The sequence below is a fragment of the Gossypium hirsutum genome, chromosome A07 (assembly GCF_007990345.1).
Source record: "Gossypium hirsutum isolate 1008001.06 chromosome A07, Gossypium_hirsutum_v2.1, whole genome shotgun sequence".
Taxonomy (NCBI): Eukaryota; Viridiplantae; Streptophyta; class Magnoliopsida; order Malvales; family Malvaceae; genus Gossypium; species Gossypium hirsutum.
This window is the reverse complement of record NC_053430.1, coordinates 25,694,220-25,704,598: the sequence shown is the minus strand read 5'-3', so window position 1 is coordinate 25,704,598 and position 10,379 is coordinate 25,694,220. Positions and strand designations below refer to the sequence as shown.

The window sequence follows — 10,379 nt, the reverse complement described above, 5'->3', positions numbered from 1 at the left end:
ACGATTCACCGGTCAAGTACATGGTAAAACTGTTTAGATTCTTTTAGATGGGAGAGCACTCATAATTTTGTACAAACTAAAGTTGCATCGTATCTCCGGCTTCCAATCGAAACGATTCCTCAATTTTCAGTTTTAGTTGGAAATGGCGACCGTCTCACTTGTTTTGTCATCACTCGTAAGGTACCACTAATCATCTAGGGCCAAGAAATTTTTGTAGATTTTCATGTTTTGCCATTACAGAGGTAAGATACCATTAAATTTAACATTAAATCTTATTAAAATAATAGAATATTTATCTACAACATAAACATTAAATTTAATTTAATATTAAGATAATCACTTTAATATTAAATTAATAAAATACTATTAAGATAAGTATTAATGTTAAAGTGATTAAGTTAAATAATAGTTAAACTCTCTAAACTCTCCCTATATAAAGAGTATTGGCTTATTATTTACACACACTTGAATTCAAGAGAAAGTTTTAGAGAGAAAATTCTCTGAAGAGATTATTCCAGAAAATTTCTAGAGATATTTTTTTATTTACAACTTAACCCAAAAGTTTAAATAAATTACAAAATTACCCCACTGGTAATTTTTGTGAAAACTTTTCTGATTCAAAACGGGCCTTTACTCGACAGACATGAGCTTGAGGATAGCGGAGAAGGCTACTCAGTTGAAGCACTTATCCTAGATGAATCAAAAAGGTACGATTTTGATTAAGTGTTTATTACTGTAGATATCACAACCAAGACTTTGTTTAGAAAAAAATTTTAAAACTCTGGTTTTTCCTAAATTTATTTTTCACTGAGTTTTCCAAACTCGTTTTTCCAACATGAGGTTGGCTTAAGGTAGTTGGTGTGGCGACAAAATCTTTCTAGTGTCGTAACTTTGATGACAGTGGCACTGGGTTCCTTCACTTCAACCATTGGCTTGGAGTCACAACCTCGAGGGCTTGTAGTCGAGACTTTGAGGGTTAGTGTCATGACACAATACACCTACTGTCGCGACTTCAGTAGAAGATTGGTCCAAGTTGATTTTTCGTTGAAGTTTGCTTCCTTGAGTTGATAGGGAGTTAGTGTTGTGACACATACGTACTAGTGTCATGACATCCACAATAGTTGAGGTCCTCCTTGATGTGTGGCCTTTGTCATCTTCTTACACAAGCTCAAATCAACCATCAGACTCTCAATGGCATAGTTTAGCTAATTTAGGTTCTGAAAGGAGTAAAACGTAAGAAAAACTATTATTAACACTAAAAACTATGAATAAAAAAACGTTAATAAGACTCATAAACTACTTGAGAACAAGCTCATTAAGTATCTAAGAGAGCCTAATTTTACATATCAAATTACTGTAGATGAATTACCACATTCAGATTCAATGTGGCCATACCCCTAGCACTTATAGCATTATACTCATTTCTTTCTATCCTTCTCCAGTTTTTCCTTGATGATAATTCCCTTAGTCTTGTTTTTAGGAGTACTTGAACTAGCTTCAAACCTTTTGAATTTCCTAGCTTGTTTCTAAGTAACAGGGCAATTTGTTCTTGAAAATCTTCAGTAGTTATATTTAAGGAAGTGGGCATTGCCTTAGCGGCTTGAAAAGCTAGGTTATTATCCCATTCATTCCTACCTCGCTTTGCATCATCAAGATTCATCTCAAAAGTTTGTAACGAGCCAATGAGTTCATCAATGGGTAACCTCTCCAAATCTTTGGCCTCTTTAGTAGCAGTAACCTTTATCGAGAACATTTGAGGTAAATTTTTTAGAACCTTCTAACAAGCTTTGTATTAGAGTACTTTTTTCCCAATATGAATGCTTAATTTGAAAGATCACACAACTTAACATAAAATTCACCAATTGTTTCTGATTCCTACATTCTAAGACTTCTAAATCCCAATGTTAACATTTGCCTATTTGATTGCTTGACAGTTGTAGTGCCTTAATGGCAACCTCCAATAAATCCTAAGCTAATTTTGCCACAATGCATTTGGAAATTCTTTTGGATTCTTAAAGATCAACTCCATAAAATATGGCATATAGAGCTTTATTATTAGCATTGGCCAGTTTTTCTTCCTAAGTAGTCCACTGAACTTCAAGCTTGACTACTCTCCCACTTTTTGTGACAATCTTAGGGGGTTCCCAACCTGTTAACATAGCATGCAATGCCTGTTCATGGATGGACTTACTGTATTCCTTCATTCATGTTTTGCAATAAGCATAGTTTCCAACTTCGAGCATAAGAGGACGAGATGCAGAAGAACCTTCCATGATTTAGTTCTAACAACCTTTAAGATCTTCACTAGTTACATTAAGTGACAGGCTTTGGCACCAATTAAAATTATTAAATTATTACTTACAAAATAATCTAAGTAATTGGAAGGAGTGATAGGGAAGTGGGCACTTCTTTAGTACAAAAAGTGAAAACTGAAAACAAAAAAAGCACACATGAATTGTTTACACAATTCAATTTCCCTACGTCTACTGAGCCTAACTCAGTGAGAAATATCCATTATCTTCTATAGTTGAAACAAGTGAGCCTAACCTCTCATACACCCCGTGATGATTCTTCTTACTTTCGAACTTTGAAGACAGATACACTCACCATTAAGTTCACCCTTGTGAACTCAGAAAGTAAAACCTTAACACAAATAGTTTTACTAACAATTTGCATTCAAAGAAATGTTCCTTACCTTGAACAAAATAAGTACTAAAAGCTTTTTGTACAAAAAAATTATACAAGTCTCTCCCTTATTAGATTTATGTTCGAGACTTGCTAACATAAAAGGTCTATCACAAACCTATTAAAATAGTAATACAATAACATTTTTACATAATAATAATAATAAAGAATAAACCAAACATGGACTCTTGGAAGCTAATCTCATAGTGTTTTAATCCAATCCAAATGTCCATGTTACAAGGGATTATCTCGAGTGATTTAATGTGATCCAATCTTCAATATGAGTTTCCCAAGTAATATGACTTACATTGTTGGGTTAAATATCCTCCAAATACTCAATACAACCCATTCAAGTTGTTCAATGAACTGCCAACACTCAAATATTGAAGCTATCACTCAACAGCTCCAATGCAAGGGAAGTGGGCACTTCTCTGGCACTTAAAGGCCAGTTTCATATTTTTCAACAAGATCGATGGAGAGAAGTTTGAAAATAAGGATAATATTTGAGGATTCTAAATAGTTATTTTTTTCTTTGGAAATCCAAGCTAATAGATATAGAGAGGGGTGGGAGAGAAGAACTTTTGCAGATATCAATTGATGATGAATGATGGCGGCGACAATAGCAACTTTGGCAGTGCAGCGATAGAAGTAGAAGTTGGTAGAATAAGAGGCTTTCTCTCTTTCAAAGACAGAATAGAAAGGAAATACAGTCAACCCTCTCTATAACAACCACCTATTATAACAACATTTCACTATACAGTCAAATTTCTAGTAAAATCAATTTTTTATATTTTATTTTAACCTTCTATCATAACTTTTCACTTATAAAAGCAACATTCATAGTTGAAGTACATTCCTTATTAAATTAGTTCTCTATAATAGATATTGTAAAAAACTTTAAGTAAAATTATAGTCATTTCATATAAGCAAACCTGTTAATTATAATTTATTAAATAAAATTATATTAATTATAATATTATTTCAATAAAATATTTAAAATCCACATGAAGAAAATCTAATAACCATATTTTATTCAATTAAATAATTTTTAACGAGTGAAATTAAATATATCAATTCAAAAAATCATTAAGTTCCCAAATTAAATATTCTACTATGAATTTGGAAAATCATAAACTTATAAATTGATTATTCTAATTTAATAACTCAAGATAAATTAATTAATTTAATTTGATAACTAAAATTGATTAATTAAACTTTTTAGATTTATTAACTTTATAATTAATCATGCGAAAGAATATAAAATAAAATATGCAAAAAAAACAATAATGCATGCATCAGTTATACTTTTTTTTTTAATTTCAATTTGGTTCCTACTTTCTTTTCTTTTTTTTAACATAATTCAAACATTCTTTATTTGATGGAAATTCACTATATAAATTCAAAGGTAGGTTTATAACAATTATCTCTTTGTAACAGTTACCTTCTTATAATAGACAAAATTTTAGCAAACAAATAAAGCTATTATAAAGAGGGTTCACTGAAGTTAAACTAAATAATAAATATTTAGTATTTAAAAGTGTGAGAAGTCGGTCAACTTTGCGATTTTTCACTTAATTCACTTAAGTGAATTTAATTTTGGGGTAATTTCATGTTCGATCCTTTTTGTGTTTGGTATATCTATGTTCAATTAACTTTCTTTATGTAGTTTTAATTTTATTTTTTATTTCATATTTAATTCTAATAATTAATTTTATTTTTTTGTTTTATTATTAACTCTCCATTATATTTTTGGTTATTATTAATTGATTTAACTTTTGGTTATTTATTTCGTATTTGCAGTCTTAAGTTAATTCTAATTTTAAATTTAAATATTAATTTTAGCTACTCTAATTTTTCATTAATTAATCTATTAATTTTAATATTTTGTTTAAATTTAAAATTTTTGAAATTTCTTTATTTATCCTTAAAAATCTAGTTTAAATTTAAAAATTCAAACCTTAAAAAATTTGAAAATTCAAATATAAAACGTAATATAATACTTATGATAAAGATAAATAATATTTAAATTAATAATAAATTTAGTATTTAATATTTATCATAAAGATAAATAATATTATCATAAAAATAAATATTATTTAATTATGATAAATATAAATATTATTTATCTTAATATTTACTTCATAACCATAGTTATTAATTTATTACTTTCACTATATTTGAAATGTAATTTCATATATTTTATTTACTTTATTGTAGTATATTTCTTTTAAAAATAAATTTAATGATGTGAATTGAGTCTTAACTCAATTCGCATGGGCATTATTGTTAATGTAGGAGCACTTGAGTTCAAGTGCATTGAAGTGTATTATCCTCCTATTTATGAATTGGAGAAAGGATATATGATCAGAACATATAATGAGACTACTAAAATAATAACAACAAATAAATAAGTTTAATGATATTAAAACTATTTTTCATTTAAATTTGATTTTTTAAAAAAATTGTTATGTAATTTAACTTGTCTTATGTAATAATTTTTAAATATTTCACTTCTACCTACGACTCTATCCATATTATAACAAAAATTAGTGAACTATTTTTATGTTTCTCATAAGTCAAATTTATGAAGTTACATTATTTAAAACTTTATTTTTAGAAAAATAAATTATATAAAATTTTGTTTCTAAAATTAAAAAGTGTTAGATATATATTATTTATAAATTTTAAAATTTTAAAATAAAACTTTATTTCTAAACTTACTTATAATATGAGTAAGGATGTCAATGGGGCAAGTTTCGCGGGGTCTCGCCCCACTTTACACTCAATTGGGCGAGGATGGGCATAGGTTTTGCGGGTGGTGGAGTGGGGATGGGGACAAAAATTAGACTCGTCGTAGGTGGTGGGGTAGGCACGGGTATGACCTTGTACCCGCCTCATCCCCACCTGCCCGGCCCGCATAATATAATAAGCATATTTATAAAAAATAATTTAATAATTATCTTAATAGTATTTTATTAATTTAATAGTATTTATTTTTTTGCACTTGTGTTGCATTTGAATGCAGTATGATGTATTTGAGAAGTTGTTTGTATTTAGATATTATGTAAGGGCTTTATTTTCTAAATTTTTTAAACTTGTGTCGAAGTTATATTTTATTTACTAATTAAAGGGTTGCGACGACTTTTTTTTTAAATGGTGACAGTTGGATTAATGTCACATGTGATGGGAGTCCGGAAGATAGGTATTTTATATTTTTTTCATAAAAAATTTGGTTTATATTTATTTAACTGATACTTGTAAATATATTATATGAAGTGGGTCATAGGGTGGGTATAGTGGGGATTAAATGGGTTTGAGGATGCACGTGGGTAGTGGGGTGGAATGGTTTTAGTCTTACAGGTTGTGGAGCAAGGATGATTTTGGGTTTTGTACCCGCAACGGGTAGCAGGGCAGGGATGGGAACGAAAATTCTTGGCGGGGATGGGTAAAAAGGGAACACCCCCGCACCCACCCCACCCAATTGACATCCTTCAATATGAGTCTGAATCATTAATTATATAATATTTACAAATTATAACACTTTTACCTTTTACATTTCTTTCTCAAAATTAAAGCATATATTATATTACGAATATATTATATTTCAAAATTTTAATTATATATTTTAAGTTATTTATATTTTTTAAATATTGTGTGATCAATAATTTTAATTAATATGTCATTATTTAAATAATAATTTTTTTTATGAAACAAGCAATTCGTGCATGCATGGATGGAAAGCTAGTATTAAATGAATAAAGCTAAGATGCATGGATAATAAACTAGTTGGAAGTATATTTTAAATATTATAAAGTTTATATATATTAACAAGGAAAATACTATTTCTTTTTTGTATATAAGCACATATCTTAATATGTAAAAAAAAATTACGTATTTACTTTTTTTTGGTATAAACATATGGTTTTAAAATTTATATTCGAGTTTGTAATTATTTTTTTTAATAATATCGTGTTTAAAATCTTTTTTTTAATTTAAAGACATTAAATGCTGCACAAAAACTATAAAATGAATAATAAGGTAAATGCATGTATTTCCATTAAAAGATCTGAATGCGAATTCCTCAATATAATACATAGTTTGATTTCGTAGGAAGTCTGGAAAATAAGGAAATTGTTTTGAATCGTATGAAGCTGTGATGAGCAGAACAGAGTAGCGATTTTGGTGGTGAAATTGAAGTTCATGGTCGGCTTTATTATGTCCCTCCAGATAGATAATAAAAGATTAAATATTTAAGTCAAATTGATTCTGTATATCAAAATGTCGACATGAATATATCATACAAACTGCAAATTTATTAATAATTTTGTCTTCAATAATTACTCTATTTTCCACATTCCTTTTTTGTTGTTGATGTAGTGGGAATGAAATCAATAAACGACCTATCACATCTATTTTTTATCAAATGTAGTAGTTTTTAGTTTTAAATAATTATATATTTTTTATTTTAATTTTTTTTATTAACAGTATTTTATCATATTTACTGAAAATAATGTAAAATTAAAAATATCTATTAAGAAATTGCAATAAAATAAATGACGAATGAATAAGTTAATGAAATTTTTTTTTGGAGGAAAGATTGAGATTGAATTTTTATTGTTTTAAAATTTATCAAACATGTTTAATATATTTAATGATTTTATGTATTTAAACTTTAATAATTAATAAAAGGGATAAATGTGTAATTTAATATATGAACTTTGATTTGACGCAATTATATATATGAAACTTTAATTTGGATTCAGCTGTATATATTTAAATAAATGAATACATATATTTATTTTCATATTAGGTTAACATAATAATTTATGTATGTCATATATCAATGTAAAACGGTGCCATATATCAACATAAAATGGTGTTGATTTAATAGTATTGTTGGTGATTTAGGAAAATTGAATCAAATCAAAATTTCATATATAAAATTACATAAAATCAAAATTTATATATAATTTTGATATCTATCCCTTAATAAAATAGTATCAACATATTTTTAAAATGTATAAATTTTATATGATAAAAAGGTAATTTTGTTTTCATCACTTGTAACATTTGAGAAAATCTAATTACTATAATATATTAAAATCGAGTTACAAATTTTACTATTCAATAAATTGTAATACACAACAATAAAAATTATGAGTAAGATTAGAGAGCTAGTAAAAATCAAATTTAAAATTATGATTAAATATAATATAATGCTTCATCCCATTTTATATTCTGTTAAAATCAAAATTTAAAACAAAAATTATTAAGTTGCATGAATAAATTCTTCCTTATAACGTAAAAACCAAAACCAAATAATTACGATGGTTGATACACCGCCTACAGTGGATTTTGTGGTAGCCGCGAATCCTTGGCGTTCAAATAGCGGTATTGGTCAAGCAACGAAGATAGTTCGTACAAAATCAGACTTACCGTCAGATACGGATGATCCAACAGTGGATGCAAATAGACAATAGATACAAATTTCGGGCATCTCTAAGGCGTCATATAAATCAATGTTACTAAGGGCCTCATCGACTCTTGTGCAGAATGTGTCCATGGAGGAGGATTTGCATTCATGGACGGGGATGTGGTCATAGAGGTGGTGGATGGTATTCTGTCAATAACATTCTCGAATCGGGTATAGGAGTACATTGGGTGTAGGATGGCAAGGACAAACGTTGTAAAATTATTGGGCAGAAGAATAGGATTTAACCCTTTATTGAATAGGGTTTCTTTACTGCGGAATCTCATATGCCTGATTCAAATGATGGATCTGGTTAGGTTTCAGGATGAAAATGATTTCAATAGGGTTTTAGTTGGGGGTTGTGGTTAATATTTGGCCATTACTTATCTATCCGACCATGGTCGTTGGATTTCTCGACGGCTCAGAATGAAATTGTTTATTAGGTGGTGTGGATTAGGCTTTTAGGTTTACCTAAACGGTACTACTCGGATTGTCTCATTAGAGCAATTGGGCAGACGATTGGACCAGTGGTAAAACTAGATGTACACACAGTCAGTGCTTGTCGGGGACGGTTCGTGTGGCTAGTGGTGTGCGTGGATTTTAGAAAGCCTTTGGTGTTAAAGGTGAAAATCAATGGAAGGATGTTGCATGTAGAGTATGAGTCTCCACAAAATGTTTTCTTCAAGTGTGGTCGTTATGGACATGGTTTGAACATTTGAATGGGGTTTGCAATGCCATCACTAAAAAATGGAGCAGGCCAGTTCGAACCCGTTTTGGAGAAATCGGGGTTTGATCGAAGGGTAGAAAAGGAACCCTTCGGGCTATGGATGCTGGTGGAGGAAGTGTGTTTTTGGCAGTTTTACTGTAATTCTAATGGTATTACCACAATATATGTGTATTCTGGCAGTAGAACTGTGAATTTTCTGAGGGGCATACGAACACATTCTGGTGTGATAATTGGATGGGTTCTTGTAGCCCTATTTGGTGTGATTGGTTAAACGGAGTGGTGCGTAACGGATAGGGGTAGGATTATTTTGTTTTGATATGTGCTTCTATGCATGTGAAACATTTAATTTGTCTATTCTAATATATGCATATAAGCGTGTTTTGATGTGATTTTTGCTTGTGGGCCAAGGTACACACTGGGCTTTTTAGTTTTGTAGAATGCCCAAATTGCCCAGGCCCGATTACAAACAAGCCCAAACCACCAGCAGAAAAAAAAAGAGAGGAAGCAGCAAACCCTAGGCGCCTCTACTTACACTGCTTCTGTCCCATCCATCACCGACGTCTGCTCCACCGTTCAACCACTACCTGCAAAACAAAAGGAACACGCAAGTATGGGCAGTGTAACAAATCGGCTATAAAGCCGAATAGAAACCAATGTAAAAAGGGGTTCGGTTTTTGTGATAAAAATACACATCAATTGCAAGAAGAGAAAAAAACCAAAAATACTATTTTTTTTCTACAGGTACATCGTTTCTTTTACATATATGTTCGGATATAACATATCTTAGACAAAAAATACCGAGATATTTTCAAAGAAAAGAGAAGAAAACATACCTTTCTTGAGATTGGAGGAAGAAATCGGGGGGGTGGTTTGTTCTTTTTTATTTTATTTTTTAGAGTTTCGGGTTTTAAAACGGGATAGGGAAGGCTGAATCAGCTAAAAAGTGGCTTAGGAACGCCGGTCACCGTATACAGTGGCGACGACGACAACGAAATGGGTTTCTTTGAAACCCTAGCATAGATGAAAATGAAGAAAATGAGGGGGGGGAAGGGCTGCTGTTCGTTTCTGGAAAAGAAAGAAAATGAAAGATTCTTTTTTTTTAAAAAAAAAATAGGCCTTTTATATGTTTATAAAACGACGCCGTTTTTGGGGGAGGTCCAGGCGCCAAAACGGCACCGTTTTGGACAACCCGTGTGTGACCCGACCCAAGTATAGGGAGATCCGCGTGTTTCTGCAAAAGGGGATATTTCCCCTTTTGGTCCTTCTGTCTCTTACTTACTCTACAATTCATTTTTCTTTATTTTTAATTTGGCCCGATTATTTCGTTTTTATTTAATTTTAATCTTGCATGAGGTGCAGCGTTTTGAAGGTAGGGATATCTTCCCTTGGGTCCTTCCAGTTTGTTCGCGTGTTCAAATCAGTTCCCTTCCCTTTTATTTCGCCTCAAGAATCCTATTTTCAATTCAATTTCATCCTTTTTTTTACTTTTTCTCATTA

The 10,379-nt window shown here is 30.3% G+C and overlaps 1 long non-coding RNA gene across 1 annotated transcript; it reads right to left on the bottom strand.

Annotated features, from left to right (window-relative positions):
- Positions 1–7,894: 7,894 nt before the first annotated feature.
- Positions 7,895–9,974, bottom strand: LOC107953085 (uncharacterized). The gene is made up of 2 exons (XR_001699056.2): positions 9,716–9,974; positions 7,895–9,466 (listed from the first exon to the last, which is right to left on the bottom strand). It is a non-coding gene; the product is annotated as an uncharacterized lncRNA (long non-coding RNA).
- Positions 9,975–10,379: the final 405 nt, after the last annotated feature.